Source organism: Acipenser ruthenus, chromosome 4 (genome assembly GCF_902713425.1).
Source record: "Acipenser ruthenus chromosome 4, fAciRut3.2 maternal haplotype, whole genome shotgun sequence".
NCBI classification, from domain to species: Eukaryota; Metazoa; Chordata; class Actinopteri; order Acipenseriformes; family Acipenseridae; genus Acipenser; species Acipenser ruthenus.
Genome location: NC_081192.1, coordinates 36021727 through 36039531, shown reverse-complemented (window position 1 = coordinate 36039531; position 17805 = coordinate 36021727). Strand labels below are relative to the sequence as shown.

At 39.6% G+C, this 17805-nt stretch overlaps 1 long non-coding RNA gene across 1 annotated transcript; it reads right to left on the bottom strand.

Moving 5' to 3' along the window:
* Positions 1 to 4426: 4426 nt before the first annotated feature.
* LOC131737039 (uncharacterized) lies at positions 4427 to 16412 on the bottom strand. The gene is made up of 3 exons (XR_009328615.1): positions 16382 to 16412; positions 15370 to 15503; positions 4427 to 4528 (listed from the first exon to the last, which is right to left on the bottom strand). It is a non-coding gene; the product is annotated as an uncharacterized LOC131737039 (long non-coding RNA).
* Positions 16413 to 17805: the final 1393 nt, after the last annotated feature.

The window sequence follows — 17805 nt, the reverse complement described above, 5'->3', positions numbered from 1 at the left end:
TCAGGATACAGAAGTCCCAGGTCGTGTTCTTTACAGACCTCCATGAATTCTGGCAAAGACATTGCTGTGTGGTCCAGTGGTTAAAGAAAAGGGCTTGTAACCAGGAGGTCCCACCTCAGCCACTGACTCATTGTGTGACCCTGCACGTTATGAGGGACATGTGCAAACAAAGCAGTTCAGTTTGTGAGTGTCAGTGACAGAAAGGGCATACGTAATACATTGATAAGCAGAAATCAATATTCTGGAGATGTTTATTGGAGGGGCCAGTGCCCCTGCTTGCCAGCCCCCCTTGTGCACGCCCCTGATTCCTGCCACCCGGACACAGATGCCAATTCCCGGACTGTCTGGTCAAACCTGGACTGGTGGCAACCCTAACCCAGGGAGACGGTGTTAAATTCTCAAATGCACACACTTGCAAACTGAAGGTTGTAGGTTCAGATCCCACATATACCAGACCTTTTTTATTTATATAAAGAAAGATTTTTTTGCAGGCAAATGTTCAATTTTAAAACAGAAATAAATAATTTAATATAAATGATATAGACGTCACAATAAGTCCGTTCCCTGGTATATTTCCATGTTGACATAATATGTTAATTGTCATTATTATTTATTATTATTTATTTCTTAGCAGACGTCCTTATCCACGGAGACTTACAATTGTTACAAGATATCACATTATTTTTACATACAATTACATTATTTTTTACACCCAATTACCCAATTATACAGTTGGGATTTTATTGGAGCAATCTAGGTAAAGTACCTTGCTCAAAGGTACAGCAGCAGTGTCCCCACCTAGGATTGAACCCACGACCCTCCGGTCAAGAGTCCAGAGCCCTCATCACTACTCCACTATGCGTGGATATGTATGTTACAGCACTTTTTTTTTTTTTTTTTTTGCCTGCGATGCGTGCGACTAGTCTATTTTAAAATATCAATAAATCGTTTAATAGACATGATACAGACGTCAAAATAAGTGCGTTCCCCAGTATATTTCCATGTTGACCAAATATATTACTTGTCAAACTCGGATGTCCTGTAATATACATATGCATGGATAAAAGTGCCTGGGGTCTGGAGAAAAAGAAAAAGAAGGAGATGGACATTTTTACCTTCCTTTGGCGACTTATTTCTTACTGTATGACAGGTATTTACTTTTGTTTTCTACATTTCATGTAAGAGTGTTGGGAACTACAAATTAAATGTGGAATGGTGCTTTTGGCTGATTTACTTTTGCTGCGCCAATACCCTGAAAACATGTAAACTATCTGTGCTGTATGATAGTCACTGGCAGTTCTCTCACTTCAATGTAACTTGGCGTGAGGAACTACTGTTCCTCTCGATTTATTTATATATATATATATAAAATAAACGGACCGTTCGCACAGGTATAAATTTCACCGATGTTGGTAAAAATTCCCAAACCACCTGTTATGTGTGGTTCAGTTTTGTGTACCATGTGAAACATTTCTGGGGCTCTCCTGGTTGTGCCCTCACGCCATACTTTCTTTTCTAACTTAACTTTGATAAACACCTGTTTGATAACTCAAATGCATTTGATTTTATATTCTCAGAATTTATTCTTTAAACATATTTTACATGTTAGGCCACATGTTTGATACTGTATATTTAAAACATATCAAAGTGGCCAAGAATATATTGTAGCTATATTTCAGATACCTAATTTTCATTAAGGAATGACAACATTTATTAATGCTGTGCACCACAAAAAGAAATGACAAATACACATGGGATGGTTAACGGCATGGGTATACATAATACGGAATATGCTTTTCCTTCATCTCCAGGTTGTGTTCTTAGCTGTCCTCCAGGGAAAGTAACCAGCAAATTAATTTTAATTGTCTTGGCTATGTCTGCCTGTCTGTGCTAAGGGTCAAAAGGAAACCTTATACTCACCCCCTGACCCTTCTATGCCTCCTAGTGCTCAATTTATCAACATCAGCTACTGAAAGTTCACAGGGCTAATCTGTGTTCAAAGTCAGCCAGGACACTGGAAACATAATATGTCTGTGGCAGGATATATTTTATTAGCAGCCAAAAATAGCCAAAAGCTACTTCATTTTGGATCAGGTTTAAAGGTGAAGATCTGGCCAATTGCAGGTCAATCACAGTTCAGCTACTGAGACTGATTTAAATAACAGAATCATTAAGTCTATCTTTTTCCCCCATAATGACTAACTTGGCTTAAGCTGCTGCTGTATTGAAACACCAGCAGAAGGGCTTGTTATATTGCCGTTTTATTATGTATCTTGCCTTCTGTTATTAAAGGGGAAGGGGAAACGGCGGGACTTTGTGCATTAAAATTATTCAAGTGCTAAAGATAACATTTCCCACTCAAACACCCTTGTATTTATCATATAACACAATAAAAAATACTTTTAAAAACTACAGCAATCAGCACTTGTTGATGTGTTCCACCATATTGATAGAGTTTTCCCATGACGTCACTGGTTGGAGCGCTCGACCGCCGGGTTTGTAAACAAAAATGGTAAATCTCACAGAGCAATCCGACATTGGAACTGACAGTTCTTTATCAGACATTGGGCCAGGTTCCATGCAGGGCTATTTACATGTGAAGTGGTGATGCTTGTGCACGTTTGGGAGAATTACTCATGTAAATCAGGTTTGTGGCGGGAAAAAACGGCCAAAGAAATGGATAGGATAAATCTCATTTACTCATTTATCATTTCACATGATAATGTAAATGAGCTTGTTTGTCCTTAGGTGACACAGCTCTAAATATTGCAAGGGAACAGGTCAGTTGTTACTGTGGGTTCTAAGACGGCAGAAAGTGGGTGGTTTTATGGTTAGCAGTGGTGTATTTCACCTTAATGATAATGCAGGCAGCTTTTTTTACTGTTGTTTTTTGCTGTGTGTCTGTACTGTCATGCTGTATATCTCAAGTGGGTTTACAGTTCTGAAAACCACTTACAAATATAACATGAACTGCGGTGTACACTTGTTATAGTATTAAAGCAGCTGTTTGAGAATACCCTTGCTGTAAAAACTATGCTAAAGTTAAACACGAAGAGCAAGTCAGCTGCTTAAATGTCCGTAACTGAATTAATTCCTGTGCTTTTTTACATCCCAGCTATGTCCGTAGACAACATGTGTCCGCCCTCCACGTTAATAAATATAGTTGGTGAACTGGATGTCATGAGCCAGCTTGATTGTGTTTTATTTGTTTGCATCATTAATATTTAACACAACAGTAAATCTAACACAACTTAAAAGAAAGGAGAGAATCTCTGACAGCATGAGCCTCCTCAGATCGCTGCTGTCCAATTGAAACTAGTGGCTGAGGTAACCTTCCCTCTGTCTGTCTCACAGGCAGCCACTGATTCCAGAACACCTCATTTTGTTGTTGACAAGAGTTTGTGCAGGATACAGCAGGCAGTCGCAATTTTGGGAACAAACTCAAGCTGCACTTCAGTCCATTTCATACGTATTCGCCACCTCCCTTTCAAGTGCCCACTACCCGTATTTGCCCAAGCGTGGTGTTGAATGCTTCCTCAGCAGCTGTCAGCCGTCCAGACAGGTAGGGTTTCATAAGCCAGAGAAGTAGTATACGCAGCATCACCTGATCCCCTATATGCTGTATTGTCTGAATGAAAGGGAAATATATATAAAGTCTTCTCCAGTTTTCAGCCATGGTGATCTGCAATACCTGTTGGTAAGTTTCATTCTATACCTCAAAGATCATTTTTAATTAATGAGTCGTAACATAAATTTGTTGAAATAGTATTCACTACTAACAACATGACACCCCACTTATGATATTTGAAAAACAATTTGGGCAAGAGCAGTAAAACATATTATTAAACAACCAGGCACTAGGTATTTTGAAATCGCAGCTTAGATTCGCTCGTGTACCAGTTCTCTGTGTGCGCATGGAAACAACATTTTCACACGCCATCTACGAAAACAGCATGAGAACTTTACGCATAGCTAATTTACATATCAACCCCCACCTTTCCCCCTTCATTTGCACGGCGACGGGTAAAAAGCCGGGTTTTCTCGAGTAAAATAAACGGAGCGAATGGAAACCCGAAAAAGCATTTTGCACTTTCCAGTGCCATATGAATTCGAGCCAATCATAGAGTGCCCAACAGGCCCTATTGAAACTGAAAGAAAGGATTCCGATTCCTGAGAATCTGATCTAGATAGTGAGAGAGATCTGGATCCTGACAGAACAGCACACAATTTCTGTTGCAGCTAATGTAATTGCACAGTAATGCCGACTCATGAGGAATGTGTTTGTTGTTTTGAAAACAGAATTCCTGAAAAATTGTCAGTCCAAGGTCCACCCTGCATCATGTGAATTAACAGTGTACCTGTGTGCTGAAACTGCACAGTTTGAAAGAGGGAGGAAGCTGCTGCTTAATGGGTAGCACAGAGAAGAGCAGAGGTGTTGCCCTCTACATCCCTGTCTTCTCAAAGCCAGGGTGAAGGTCCTCCTTTCCCAGCACATTGCCGCTTCAAGAGAGAGGATCATTTAAATGTCCTTGAAAGAAGAATACAGAAAATCACTACAAGAAAGAAACATGTAAGTGTAGTATCTGACATATATCAGGAAATTAAACATATCTGTATTATGGTAGACAGGGGGGTACGTTCTAATGAACCTATACAGCAGGGACTTGACAGAACCAATACACTATTGGAGCGTATGGTAATGGCAATGTAGTAACATTCCACACCCTGCCTCTACTTCCTCAGAGCCCTGCCTACTGCCCCAAAGCCTGCTAACATCCAACAGCAGCCAAACAAGGTCGTCCACATGGTAAAGGCAAGACTCTTGGTGAGGCACAGCGGAGGAGCGGCAGGGAAAGGGAAACATCCAAATGGTTAACAGAACAGTATGTTACATGCTAATAATCAATATTCTATATTATTTCTGTAGTGTCTTCTAAAAAACATAATACCGTTTTTAAAAAGTAGTGTGGGTTTGTTACATATTTATATGGTCTTAGATTATTATTTTTTTTAATCAAAAGTACCTTATTGTCTATTGTAACAAATTAAAGACAGAACGTAGTCCTGGGGAGCTACAGGACTACATTTCCCAGAAGGCCACAGGACCAGGGGTTTTTAATTGTAAACTAGAAACACCTGGAATGAATCAAGCCATGTAATAAAGCCGGGGAAACCTGGTACACAGGGCTGCTGAGTGAAAAGTCTGGCGAGAGAAGAGCCGTAATCAGTGAAGAGGTACTGTGTTTATGTTCGTGTTGCTGTAAAAATAAATAAAAGTAAAAGTGTGTTTTGTGCTGGTAAACGGTGTAGCCGTCCAGCGTGTTAGTGAGGTTTGGAAAGAGATAAAGTGTGTACTAAGCAATCCAAACAGAAGTTAGGTTTTTGTTTTGTTTCATTTTTTTGTTCTCTGTAAATAAGTGTGCGTTTGCGCTTAACCTGTAAGTTACATTTCTGGGTCAAGTTTCAAAGGGGCAAGAAACCTTTTTAAAGTGAAAATGGGCAGCGTGGAGTCACATCTTTCACACTATCAATAATTAAAGAATTCATGGATGACCTGTTCCTGCAGTTGCCTTGCCTGTGCTCCATGGTGTTGTTGAACATGTTCATGGTGACCGTCATCTATGTACCTTGGTAATATTTCCTCTCTGTGATCCAGCACAAGCTCCAGACCACATGAGTGGCAATGTTATGAAGCATACAACATACTACAATCATCTTGCATACCTTACCAGGGTCATAATGTAGCTCACCAGTTGATTTATGTTGACATCTAAATCTATTTATCAAAATCCCAAAACTCCTTTCAATGGTGTTTTGAGTTGAAATGGGAACACTGTTGTATTTTATTTCAACATCAGTTTGTGTGGTTATTATTGGGGTCATCCACGGTTTCGATGGATCTGCGAATCGAAAGACACACCGTGACAATGCAACTTATCTAAAGGCCACCCTCCACCATGAAGCCCCTGTTCACATTTCCTGAATAAAGCACTGTTCTGCAGGATGAATGAATCATGGCATGCCCCAGGTTACTTGGCAACTACATCAGTGATTACACAACGAGCATCACATATAATCTGCACATTGATAGAATGAAAATGTTTTCTGTTTTTGTATGCAATTTCATTCCTGGATTGTACACACTGCAATGTGTGTACAATCTATTGCACCTAGAATACTAGGGAAGCCTGCCAACTGATAAAATGCATGTTTATTATAATTTTTTTCAACATCCCCATTTGGAAATGTTTTACCCTACGGTACAGTGCATCTGTGACATAAGTCAGTACTTTTGACATTGAGTGACTGATGCCAGCTGTCCCCCAGCTGTCTTCTGGATGGCAGCCGTCGCTTAGAAATGCAGCGCTGCTGTCACCTTTTCAGGTACGGGTATTGTGTGACTTCAGGATGTTTGTGATTCTAACTCTGAGTTCAGCAGATCACACAGCTCTGCTATATTGTTGCCAACTGGCCCCATAATTCTGGGAAACTTCAGGACAGGTCAGGATTTTCAACACACCTCTATAACTGCAAATTAATTAATTTTATTGAACATGTAAAGTGAGTGTGAATTGTGTGAACTGTCGCTAAATGAATTTAATTGTTTCGCTAACCAGTTACTAAAAGCACATGCCTGTCTGGGCGTGGGAATTACTAAGTTTCCATCAAATAGACCGATAAGTTACAGCTTGCAGATTTGCTGTATTTGTCTGATTTGCACGAGACTGTGTGAAGCAGGAAGACATATTAAATACATAGAAACTCAACCACAAGGTTAAACGACAAAGAGTGCAGGTGAGTGCAAAATTCTCTGTAACGACAAAATTGCACTATTTTTGATAGACACTGTTTACCATATAAAATTTGAAACAATACAATTTTAATACATGTTATAATACTCTCCCAATAGAATCACCACCGCAATTAAACAATTAAACACATTTATTGAAGCTGCTCACGCAATTCACACTCAGTTTACTTGCTGATTTAAAATCGATTCATTTGTGGTTTAGAGGTGAGTTAAAAAACCTGACCTGTAAAAGTTTCCTTGAATTATGGGGCCAGTTGGCAACCCTACTCTGCTATCATACCTGCATCTAATCTATATCTTTGCAAGACTTGCATAGGAGTTAGATCCAAATATGTAAGACACGGTCGAACTATTCTGGGATTAGGGTAAGGTTGTCTTCTCCTCCCTTCCCTCTCGTGCTGCAGTTGGAGACACAGAAGAGCTTCGATATCCTCCATTGTTGTTGAGTAACTCTGTCAGTGGTCGCAGCTTAAATAAGACACAAGCCGAGTCATGTCTTAATTAGCGAGTGTATTTTGGTGTTTTAGGTTTTGAAAATAAGCCATTATTTGCAAAATAGAACAAATTACATTGCTTAACAAGCTGTAATGCGAGTTCATTTTCATAAAGCGCACACTCTGAAATACCATTGCACAACTGACTCATAGGACTTTTGAAAATACAGCTTGCCACCTATCTGGTGTCACAAAGGTGTTTTGCAACCAGTTTTTCACTTTGCCCCTTCTGAAAATCAGCCTGAGAGTGTCTAAATTGGAGAGTAAATTACTCAATATCATCTAAATCATGCTGAACAGTTGAAACAGCATTTACATTACCTAGGAAGTGGGTGAAACCTGAGCGAAGACAAAAGTTCCCGGAGGGCACTTAAACTGTACCACTCGATTACACAGCATGTATATATTAAAAATCATTATCATTATAGAAGTTCATACTTCTTTAATCATGTGTTATAATTAGACTTCTCATTGATTTAGTGTCCTGTCCAGACAGGTTTGTCTTGAAGGATTTTAATGTGTTAAAAAAAATATGAAAACTGATATAATTATAACTAGAACTGCCAGGCAGTTTTACGGCTCCCAAGCCCCAGTACAAGTACCAAACACTAAAGCAATTACTGGAAGAATCAGGTTTAGTTCCTGATATTTGATAAGTTTGAAATAAGTAACTTCACCAGTTCTTCAGAAGAAGATTTTGAAAGTTTTTTTTCAAAAAAATGCATTGGGCAATCTTGGCACATGCACAAACACGATTTTTGTACTGACACAGGAATGATGGTTTTCAGGTTTGGAGTTAATCAAGTAAACCGTTTTTAAAATGAAGCAGTTTTAATTTTAATTGGAAAATGTAGGTCAGGCAGCCATCTTGTTTTACAAAACAACACCATTTTGCCATATTTGAATTCTATTGTCACCGGGATGATGCCTACCAAGTTGGGAGTAAGTTGGTTGAATGGTTTTCGAGCAGAAGCAGTTTGTTGTTTGGTGTGCATTTTGGCGAATTTGATGGCCAGTTTGAGAGTAGACTTTATCGCAGCAACTTCTGCTTCACAAACTTGAAGCGGGTTTGGTTGCTGATGATATATGCCAAGTGTCAGATCAATCACTTCACCGGTTCCCAAGAAGAAGATTTCAAAAGGTTTCTAAAAAAATGTTTCAGACGGCCATTTTGGTTCGGGTCAACACCATTTTTTTAAGAGTCAGTTGTATTGATACAGTGACAGTGATGATGCTTGTGAAATTTGGAGTTAGTCAAGTAAACCATTTGTCAACTGAGGCAGTTTAAAATTTAAGATGTAAATGTCTGTCCGGCGCCCATGTTGTTTTACAAATCATCACCATCTTGACATATTTGTATTTCACTGTCACCGGGACGATGCCTACCAAGTTTGGACTTTGTTGGTCAAGCAGCTTTCAAATAAACGCAGTTTGCTTTTAGGGGCACGTTTCGGTAAAATTTGTGGCAGCCATTTTGATAGTAAAATTTATCGCAGCAACTGCTTTGCAAACTTGAAGTGGGTTTGATTGTTGATGACATATGCAAAGTTTGAGATCAATCGGTTCACCAGTTCCCAAGAAGATTTTGAAAGGTTTCTCAAAAATATGCATCAGGCCACCATGTTGGTTGATGCAGGAGTGCAAATTTTTTTGCATCTGAACTGTAATCAACATGGGATGATACCAAGTTTCATGTTGATTGGTTACACCACGTGCGAACAGGAGCAGTTTGAAGTTGATTGAAGAATAATAATAATAAAGAAGAAAAATCCTAACAATAACAATAGGCTTCCCAAGCCAGCTTGGAAGCCTAATTATCTTTAATATGTAGACTACACAGTGTAATTGTGTGGTATCGTTTTTAATACATTTTACATTATTTAGAGCTATATCTTATATTTAGTTCCCCCCTCCCTTTTTGTCAGCTATCATTATAATCTCCTCTTCAGTAAAGTTTCCCTTTCTATGCTTTTGAAAACTTTGAGCCATTGTCTCATCTTGTATGCAAATACACTCAATCAGTTGGGTGCAGTCAAGGTTGCAATTAATTTCCAGTTTAGATTCAGTTAAATGTATTAATTTCTGCAATATCTGGCCCTATGTGACTGATTTTAGAGGTGATCACTTATGCTAGCCCCTGTAATTCAAGCATTGATTTGTTTTTCTTTGTTTTGATGGGTTGTTTTGGGTTTAGGACCAAGCTCCATTGAGAGAATGTAGCTAAACAGTTCAAACTCTAATCTACGAAGAGGACCAACAGTCAGGATAAAAGGACTGCTTTGTAACGCAGCCCACTTATAGTGTAGTGTAGAGCTTTAGGCTTGTACTCCGGTGATTGTAACTTTTTCTGCTGCCTGAAAAAAAAAACACCCTTTTTTGTGCTCTGCAGTAGGGGATTGTTACAACAAGCCTCCACCTCCTGATTTGCTTGTGGTTGCTTTTTTTTTTTTGGACTCCCTTTATTTAATTTTCTGCACTACCAGGGAATGTAACAATTCCGTAATGTGGTGTACAGTAACTAGAATCCCCCAGGCACTGTGGTGGGGGTTGATGGGTTAAGGGTGTTTACTCATTTCAAGAAATGGTCACAAAGCAAATGTTTTTTGGTAAAATAAGTTTTGTTCCATGTTTAAAACGTACAGGCAACGTCTAAAATATCCTTGATGTTCTATTTTATGCAAAAACAGCAATCTGCTCTCTAATTTTACTAAATGACAAGCTGACAATCTGAAACAGGTGCTAGTGTTTGCTTAAGATGTACAGGCTGATTTTCTAAGCATTTGCTTCAGGGCAAAACTTGCACAAAACAACCTGTTAAATAGATATGAACAACTCTGAGTTTTAATACAATATTTTACATAATAGGTACATTGCAGGGTATACTTTGTGCTGCATGAAAAATAGTGCTGGGACAAATATCAGAATATTCAAACTAATATTTTTTGACATGTATTCGGATACAAAAATCAAATGTTCATATTCACTACAAACGAAAAAAATACCTTGCACCTCATCTTGTGGGAAGGAGTCAACATCTCAGGAAGCTGCGGTTGAGATCGCATCCTGTTCCTCCTCGCTCATTGCCACGTCTTGCTCTGAGACGTCCACGGCAACCACCGGTGAGGGCGGGGTCGGTTCCGGGGCAGGTGACAGAGATGGAGCTGGGGCAAGAACCTGCTGTCTGACCAGGTACTCCAAAACCTGAGCCACCTGGCTCTTCAGTTCAGAGATATCCTTTGCTTGACTCGAGTGTCTCGCCCGTTTACTGCTCTTTGAAGGAGACTTTGAGCGGCTGCAAGCTTGATGGGCAGGAGTCTGCACATACGGTATGCTCTGCGAAGGGTTCGAAGGCAGATGGAGGAGGAGGGGACTCCCAATGCTGCAGAGCACTCAGCTGAGCTGGCTGAGGAAGCCGCACCAGTGAACTCTGCAAGCCTTCTGCGCAGGGTCAGTGGCTGGGACGCTGTGCATATTGTGCAGAACGTCTCGTCCCCTAAGGTGGAGGAGGCTTGCTGCAAACCCAGGCACCTGACACAGAGGAGGGGTTTGTCCTGTGGGGGAAGCATCGTGCAAGGGTGGAATTTTGACATCACGACGTGCCGGAACTAAGCACTGATGCACGGAGTGTCTGAGCACTAAGGGTGCCTAAGCACCAATGAACTGAGGCCCTGAGGTACCGATGGTACCGGAGTATGGAGCGTCCAAGCATCGAGGGTGCCGAAGCACTGAGGCTCTGGTGCACCAAGCACCGATGTGGGGAGTGTTTAAGCACCGATGGCGAAAGAGCGTTTAAGCGCTGAGGGTACCGAGCATCGAGGGCGCACCGAGGGTACTGGGCTGGGTGTCTAGTCTGAACCGCGTGCAGTCACGCAACCGGGGCAGCACGTAGCTTGCAGTGGTGTGACGCACTGCCTCCAGACAGAAAGAAGTAGAAAAAGAGAGACTTTTTTTTTTTTGCGGTTCGGGTGCAGGTCAAAAAAAATAATTTAAGGTCTGAATTTCACAAAAAACGCTTTCTGTCCTTTCAGCGTACTAATCTGTAACCCTTTCCAAAATAACATATTAGAAGGTAAATGTACCAGTATTTCCTGCACTAAAGCAGGAGGCAATTAGGGAGGAGTCAGCTGACTAAGCAGTGTTGTTCTCGCTTGTTTGATACGTCACAAGATCATTTCATCACATCTGCTTGGTGATATTAAAAATGTCTGTGGACGCGGTGAAACAAAAGATAACGCAGAGTTTATATCATGTAGTGGATAATAGTTTGAAAGGTAAATCACAAGTGTGGAATTCTTTTGGAATCATAGTGAATGAAAATAATGAATATGTGACTGGATTCGTTGCTTGTAAAACCTGTCATTATGTTTTGTAAACGACAGCCACAAAACTGGTACATCATCTCTGCGAAAGCACAGGTGTAGCTCCCTTTCAACTGGTGGCATGAAAGGAATAGACAGGTATTTTATAGTAAAGTAAGTAGAGATAGTTAATATGTTACAATGTTAAAATATATGCAGACCACTAGAGAAAGCTACCACACTGTATAGCCTATTGTGTAAAGGTAGAGAATGGTAGAGATATCTGTGTGTGAATGTGATTGCATGAGAGTCAGTTGACGCAGGCAGTAGGTAAAGGACAATCACTTGCGGGTTTGGGTTGGGTTGCATGTCTTATTAAAGCGTGTCGGGTCGGGTCACGGGTAAGAAGACTGTGTTGCGGCATGTTGCGGGACCGGGACGGAAGCAGGTCATAAAAATCGGATCCGCACAGAACTCTATCCAACGCACTGAGGTGGGTGGGTCGATGTATCCGTGGAGTCTACTCGACAGTGGGGCTAGTAGAACCAGGCCCAGTGGAGGAAACACTGAAAAAATACTGAAGCAACTATTAATAAAAAAAAATACACTAAATACGCTACCGACAACATCAGTACGAAAACATGAAACAGAAAAAAAGCTGTTAGTTCCTGTAGCAGGGCAGTAGAAAGCCCTGCTGTTTAAATGTATTATTTGTTTATTTTTAGAACGGAGTTTCCCCCTCCGTCCCTGTGTTATTTTGTATTTTTGTTTTATGATTTATGTTTGTAAATTATGACGGCGTAGCCGTGTGTTTTGTTATTGCTTTGTTTATTTTAAAACGTGTTCTGGCAGAGGCGAGATTGGTGCTCGTCCTCTGCCAGGAATAATTTAATAAACTTGTGCAGATTGTGGCCGAGGGGTAATAGAATAATTACTAGCCAGTTAAACCCCTTGGCCACGATATAAAAGCCTGCAGCTCTCTGCACCCAGGGTGGGGTGTTCAGAGGAGGAACAAGAGCAAGAGCGAGAACATTTAAAAACGAAACCTATAAAAAGGAACCATGAAGGCTACTGCCCAGCCAGACCTTAAAGGACCTGGGTTTTGTTATCATTTTTGTGTTCGAGATTTGTTTTGTTTACCTTTTTATTTTGCTCTGTGAGCACTGTTTTCGTGTTAAAATATGTTATTTATTTTTGTTGTGTGAAAATAAACGGCGCACGCCGGGTCTTCTTGAACTGCAGTACTGGTGTCAGTTTTCTCTGGCCTGATGTCACCGCACAGCCACCGTCACAGTTCCACAGATTTGTTACTGCCGAAAGCCTTGCACCATCGCTGTGGATATGATTCAAGTATTTAATATTATTATTATTATTATTATTATTATTATTATTATTATTATTAGAATGTCTTTATGTAGTGGAGAATGCAGGCGAGTAGGGTAGCCTATTGTAAATATTCTACCAATAGTTTGAAAATGTACTGTACTAAACATTTTGACTGGATAATTTTTATATCATTAACCCAAGTGCTAGATTTTAGCTCAGTTCGATCAGAATTGCTGAAGCTATGGTCCTGCAGGAAAACTTGTATATATGCACATGTATAACAGGTTTATAATAAATATGTAGTCAAAGGATAGTGCACAGCGCTTTTTTAATTGTGTAACGCTATCTCGGTTTTTGTTTTGTTTCCCGTAGTTTTTTTTATTACATTGTTTTTGGTGGCCAAATGAAACAGGCTTCACTTGCAGCGCTTCAACACATACTTTCAACTTTGTGGAAACCCAGTTCAAGAAAGCTGTACGATATCAGAAGTCGCTCAAGGCCAAATTGGAACTCGAACATAAACATTTAAATATACCCTCCAGTATTTTAATATTAATTATGTTATTTGCATTTGGAATGAGAATTTATCTGGCTAAAAGAAAATTAAATGGAAACACACACAACCCAAAAGTACTACGAAAATACAGTGAGAAAAGGGTGAGAGTTACCAGGAAATCATGCAGGCAACACATGGGACAAGCTGAACAGTTTTCCAATAAACAGGCTTCACTGTTTACTGTTGCAGCAATACAATAGTTTTGTTTTCAAATAGACCTGCAGCTGTTATGATGTTCATTTTGTAATGTTCAACTGCCTTGAAAACTTTGTGGACATCATGACGTGCAGAGGTGCAAGCGGACATATTTTTTTTGAATCCATATTTCAACAGAAAATAATGTTCATTGCAGCATGCAATGGTGTGCTTTAATATTGTTGCATTTAGTTTATCTCTGGGAATTTGCTGTGTATATGTGTTGACAGGCAGCATTGTAGTCCTTAATATCACCTCACAAAATATCTTTGCAACCTTATTAAACACAGATGAGATCCAATCTTAACTTATTCCCCATGTTAAAAAAAACACACATATATTTCTGTTACACCATTGAAAAAACACCAAACCAGCAAACACCCAGTTGTATTCCCTATGATTTGAGAGCATTGTATATACTCTAGGTATTGCAAGTGTTAACCAAGACAGCTGTTTCTCTGATTACATTGCAGGTTATTTTTTATGTCATATTCATTAGGGGGAGATGGTAGCTGATTGTTTTCAGTGATGCAGTGTTTGAGAGGCACAGGGGATTCATTGTGAGAGAGAGAAAAAGCCATTCTGTCACCTGTATAAGACGTCATTAGTTTGACTCCATAGCTCAAAAGACGCTTGTTGTAGCTGAAACAGTGCCTGGCTGTGGGTACCTGAGACCTATTTCAATATAAATTATTGTTGGGAATCCTCAAAAATATAAAATACGCAAAATATTAAAAGGAATAATAAAGCTATAATATTCATCAGTATGAGATCTTGAAGCTTTTATAAAAAAAATAAATAAATAAATTATAAAAATAAAAAAAAGATTTGAGGCATCAAATCAGTATAACAAATGAATTGCAAGGTATACCTACGCTATTTAAATATATCAATAGCAACTACAACTATAACTATGTTAATAGTACTGTCTCGTACACAAATAACACAATTATATTAATATAATCCCTTACTGTACTAATATGGGAAAATGCAAATATGGGAGCTCAATTTGAGCAAAAAATGCAGTTAATTATCTGAATTTGATGAGTGACTTAAGACAAGAACTGTATTTGAAATAGACAGTATATTTTGCATTCCATTTAACTGGCTTTTTAAACTTTCTTTACAAACAACAACAAAAAAGTTTGGTATACTTTTAAACATTGCTAACATATTTTCTAATTAAAAATATTAGTACAGGGGCTCCTGAGTGGCACATCCATTAAAGGCACTCCTATAGCCTGGAGGTCGCCGGTTCGAGTCCAGGCTATTCCACTGCCGACCATGGACGGGAGTTCCCAGGGGAGTGCCGCCTGGGTGGAGAGGGCTTTGGTCGGCCAGGATTTCCTCGGCTCACCACTCACCAGCCACCCCTGTAGACTGGCCGGGCACCTGCCACCCAGCTGTCACAAGTGACCAAAATTGGTTTGTGGGGGAAACATGTTTTTTTATTACTGTCACTTATGGTTTATTGCACTTATTTGTTTCACTGTTATAATTGTGTTTTGATTGATTTTTGCTGTGATTATTTTTACCCCTTTTTGATTCATGAGGGAGAAGCAGCCCACTGTTTGGAGTGGCGTTTTTTTGTTTTGTTTGTATTACTGCAGACACTTTAATAGTTAAATCGGCCACAAACTGGCAGACCATCCACAGCTGAAACTACCTAGCCATTAACAGTTTACCTACCCTATATAAACTGCTACGATGCACCGGGGCGCGTAGAAACAGGGGAAGCCACAGGAAGAGCAGGGGTGATCCAGGAACTACAGGAAAGGATTGTGGAACCGGTCAAAAAGCAGACAGGAGACAAAAGGAGGGGCCTGTGAATAGAGAAACAGATCATTATGATATATGTGAAGTACTTGTTGCTTTTAAATCAATAGCTTAGGATGAAGTGTAATCTATGCGATTAAATGAACTACCTTACAGGAGGGCTATGGAGATTGGAAAGTAATAGTGTATAGAATCACAGTCACTCTGTGGGATGCCTTCTGTATACTTTGTTTATGTGCTGGGACTGCATGATGAGGATTGTATATTTAAATCTGATTCTTTTGCTGTTTTGGTTTGGTTTTGTGGGGTATCCAAAAGGACTTCGAGACGATCGTGCAATGGGACCAATCTAATACGAGGTACACCAGCCCCTCGGTTCTAACGGGTGCCTGTGAGTCTTGGGGCATCAGCGGCTGATGAGAGGTGGGTCTGATTCGACCCTGGATAAACTGCAGGACTATCTTTGGGTTTCATGGAGGAGCGTGTTGCACATTCGTGACTGTCCTGGCCTTGGGAGCCCAAATGATCATTGTGTTGCTGACCAGTCGTTTTTTTGTGTGTATAAAGTATATTAGATTATTTATTACTGTGCTGCTAATTAGTTGTCCTTGTTTTCATATGTTAGGTATATTATTATATGATTGATTATTGTGCTGCTAACTAGTCGTTGTGTTACATATATTAAGTATACTATATGATTGATGAATGCCCTATTAACTAGTCGTTTCATTGACCTATATTAGGTGTAGTATACGACAGATTAAGGTGTTGTTAATTAGTCATTTGGTTTACATGTATTATACTATCCTCATATTAGTATTCAACCATTAGAAGATTTTATGTCATTTTTCAGCAGCTGTCTATCCAACTGGGAGATGTATGTATGTGAATATTGATGTAATAAAGAAATTTGAGTTTTACTAACCTGGTTTGTGGTCCTTGGGTTATCATCTGGGGGTTGGGGTGAGCAACATGGAATATAAAAGTACCTGTGGAGAGAGAAACCAAAGTTAAAGGAAGAGTCAAGTTGTTTGGGTTTTTCTTGTTGTCACCTGGTTGTTCTCGACCAGTTCAGTGCATGTTGGTGCGTGAGACAGCCACCTCAGAGCTACAGCGTCAGAGGACTACGCAGCTCTGGGCAATTTACAGGCAGGCCTGCAGAGTGAAAAGAAGCGGACGGCTGATGGCACATGTTTCGGAGGACGAGTGTGTCCGTCTTCATCACTCCCGAGTCAGCGCAGGGTGGGAACCGTGAGCCAGGTTGAAATAAAATAATTGGGCTTTCCAAATTGGGGAGAAAAAATTAGAAAAAATACTTGCTGACTCCAAATTTAAAAAAAAATCAGTACAAAACTTAGAACATAAGCACATAAGAAAGGTAACAAACGAGAGGAGGCCATTTGGCCCATCTTGCTCATTTGGTTGTTAGTAGCTTATTGATCCCAGAATCTCATCCAGCAACTTCTTTAAGCATCCCAGGGTGTCAGCTTCAACAACATTACTGGGGAGTTGGTTCCAGACCATTCAATTCTCTGTGTAAAAAAGTGCCTCCTATTTTCTGTTCTGAATGCCCCTTTATCTAATCTGGTGTAAGTGCCAAAACTAAGTTTAACTTTAATTGCATTAGTCAAGAAATATGTAAATCAAAGTTTATCTTTTGAAAAATGAAATAAATATTTTCAGTGTAATGTTGTAATGCCTAAATCAATATTTCTTCATACAACAATTTTTAGTTTTGTTACGGTAACAGATTTATGTGCCAACTTTTTTTTTTTTTTTTTTTTTTTTTTTTTTTAACAAAAATACATAAACATTCCAGCCCAAGTTAGGTTATATGTAGGGCTTCTGTTTTTCGGGTTTTATTAATTGTATTTTTAGTGCTTATTTTTAGCTATTTTCGAGTTTTATGTAAATCATTTTTTTCGGGGCTTTCATTTTTGATATACTGTATGAAATTAGTGTTTTCGGTTACTTTCCAAAATGCTTGAGCTTTTTTTTCTGTCAAAATATGTATAGTAACTCGCCAGTACTTGCACGCTTAAGTTGTACCTTCTTTCCTTTGCTGTCTTCCACAACAAAATCCCTATGGTCACGGGCGTGTTTATTATTTACAAATTAGTCTTATTCAAATTCTGACACACACACACACACACACACACACACACACACACGCACACACAATCCCTCCACCAGGTGTTTTTCTGTTTCAATCTCACTGATTATTAGTCATTTTTATAGCGACCTCTAGAGGTTAGTGGTGGAACAGTGGGGTCCTCCTGAATGTCCCGGCGAAGCTTTTGGCTCCCAGTAACAACCAGTTGTCCAGTCCAGTTGCCGCTTGTGGTTTCC